This window comes from Crocodylus porosus, unplaced genomic scaffold (genome assembly GCF_001723895.1).
Source record: "Crocodylus porosus isolate Cpor-Errol unplaced genomic scaffold, CroPor_comp1, whole genome shotgun sequence".
In the NCBI taxonomy this organism is placed as follows: domain Eukaryota; kingdom Metazoa; phylum Chordata; order Crocodylia; family Crocodylidae; genus Crocodylus; species Crocodylus porosus.
Genome location: NW_017728947.1, coordinates 67,997,802 through 68,000,616, shown reverse-complemented (window position 1 = coordinate 68,000,616; position 2,815 = coordinate 67,997,802). Strand labels below are relative to the sequence as shown.

The 2,815-nt window shown below is 34.6% G+C and overlaps 1 protein-coding gene across 1 annotated transcript in view; it reads left to right on the top strand.

The window, feature by feature from the left end:
• The window catches only part of STRN3 (striatin 3), a gene marked incomplete at its 5' end in the record, with an annotated part of 118,248 nt that overhangs the window by 32,614 nt on the left and 82,819 nt on the right, over nt 1–2,815 (top strand). The window lies entirely within an intron of this gene.

Sequence of the window (2,815 nt, the reverse complement as noted above, 5' to 3'; positions counted from 1 at the left end):
ACCTTTTTAACCATTTAAAACTGATGCTTTATACTAATTTTCAGTTGATGGAATGTACATATTGCTTTTCTTTTCAGATATTTGTAGGTAATACAGTTAAATAATAATCTTGTTGAAGTTAAATAAAAAAAAATAGGAAAAGCATATTACATTGGGATGTAGTAAACAGAAGTAGATATAGAAGACTGTGTGTTGCTGACCTCTAGTGTTTTCTCCATGAACTGTTTTAGGATTGATAGATTATATATTGTTTGGAAGGCAGAAGTTGAGAGTCTTCTCAAACATGAAAATGACTTTGTACAAGTTAACTTAATTTTTTTCTTGTGCATTGTCCTGTCTGTTTTATAATCTGAGTGTATTGTATTCTTCCCCTTGATATTTCTTCCATCGTAAATCACTTATGTAAGGTTTTTGTCTTCTGCATGGGAAATAATTGTTTTGTTACACAAGTTGTTTCAAAATGAACTTACACCAAGGTATGATGAGTGACTTTGAAATCACTCTGTTTAAATGAACATTTTTAATCTTCCTTAAGTGGAAAGAGAGAATGAAAAATTTAGACAAGAATAAGTGTAGATTGGGTCTTTATAAATTGATAGGGCATGAATTCTTGGCTGTTCAGGAGCTGAATTACTTTTATCCATTGGCAGAAAATGATGTTAATTGCTAAAATTTAAATGCTAGTAGGTTTTAATGATTTCTTCTTTCAACATTCATCAAGAAAGATAATCTTGTATGCATAAAGATACTAACAAGCCTTGATAATAGGTCAAGAGCCACTGTTAATTCTATGACTGCTACTCTTGAATAGTTATCACAGGGGATCTCTCTACTCAGCCTTTTTTTTGGATCTTGGGAAGGTTTTAATCCATAATTTAGCCTCAAAATGACGAGCAAAGATTTGTCTCTTCATAAAAGTATCATTTTTAATTTCTGCCTAAATCAATAGAAAACTCCAGTCTTTCATGGGGAAAAAAATAATCTCCTTGCCCACTTGTCTTAATATTAAAGGAAGTAAAATGCAAGATTGGCTATTCAGATTTGTTTATAATGAAGCCACATGATTTTGTTTTCAGTTTTTTATTCTTAATATTTTACTATTTAAAAAAAACCTGTATTGTTGGTCAGTCTCCTCTAGTCAGGCCTACCATCAGAAACGTGGTCATTTACCTTCCTCAAAGTGACGTAATCTGTTTACAGAGATTCTTTTTAGCAAACTCAGAGTATCAGTTAGCAGTGTGCTGTTACAGTTGTTTGCATGAGTCTTGTGCCTTTTCCAGAGTTGTTCTCATCATCTTTGCAGTTGGAGGTGTAAAGCTCATGATTGGGTGAAAGGTTTCCTATCCAGAGTATCTAGTAAATCTGGATAAACATCCTGATTTGTAAAAGTACTCAAGAAAAGTTTCCACAGAAGGAGATGATATGGGTCATGTTTGTTTCTAAATGACAACAGATACCTAAGTGTCCAGAAGTAATTTGCCTTCTTCCATAAAGGCCTGTGCTTCCTGGTACCTCTCTTTTGAAGAGGTGATGGAACCTGATTATACCAGCTAACAACTAAGACCTGTCAAGGGTTAGCCTAGGTAGCATGTGGGAGACCAGTTAGGTAGCAAAGGTGAACAGAAGCTAAGAAGGCCAGTAACATAGATGTATTTAAACAACCTGTAGTGCTTTCAGATGGCCAAATAAGGTCAATTCCTGACTCTCTGCTACTTCCACATCTCTTGAAATAACCAAGCCCTGCAGTAGTCAATATAGATTTGCACATTTATTTTCCCTTCTCTACTCTATGTCCCATTTTGGTGTGAAGTTTTCCTCTTTTTCATAAGTATCAATAGTTGTTCATTGAAACTTAGCTACTCAAAGCTTCTTACTTGGCTTAACTTCATGAAAATTAGAAACTCTCTTGCCTTCACTCTTTTTAACATGCTTTAATTAACCCGCTGGTTAGTTCATATGAGGTAAAAATACACCTTTTTTTTCTAATGAAGACAACCAAACAGGCTAAGAGAGAACTTTACTGGTGTGCCAGTCCTGAGAACATTTTGATTTCATCTGAAAAGGGGAGGATCCAAAAATTCAGGGATCTGATCAAGAATATAGTGGATTCTGATCCCAAAGAATAATGATTTTTTGAATGAAATTAATCCCCATATTTAATTACTTGTTTTTTAAATCTGTTATAATCTTGTGTAGATCTTTCATTTTTCATTGTTGCTCTTTCAGCTGAAATCACATCAGTGTTCTCAGCTTTTGCATAAATAAGGTTCTGAAATTAAACTGCTTGGCTTTGTCTTCTATAAAAAAAAAAAAAGTGTATTATTTTTGCAGATTAACGAGCCAGAGGGTTAACCAACTCCAGGATGAAACCCTATAACTCTCTTAAAGCTTTACATGTTAGTAGGGTTCCGATTTGAGTGTTTAGTCTGGTCTTCAGTACAAAAAATGTGTACAGGCATACCTTGGAGATATTGCGGGTTAGGTTCCAGACCACCGCAATAAAGCGAGTCACACGAATTTTTTGGTTTCCCAGTGCATATAAAAGTTATGTTTACATTATACTGTAGTCTGTTAAGTGTGCAATAGCATTATGTCTAAAAAAAAAAAATGTACATACCTTAATTAAAAAATACTTTATCGCTAAAAAATGCTGACCATCATCTGAGCCTTCAGCAAGTTGTAATCTTTTTGCTGGTGGAGGGTCTTGCCTCGATGTTGATGGCTGCTGACTGATCAGGGTGGTGGTTGCTGAAGGTTGGGGTAGCTGTGGCAATTTCTTAAAATAAGACAACAATGAAGTTTGCTGCATCGATTG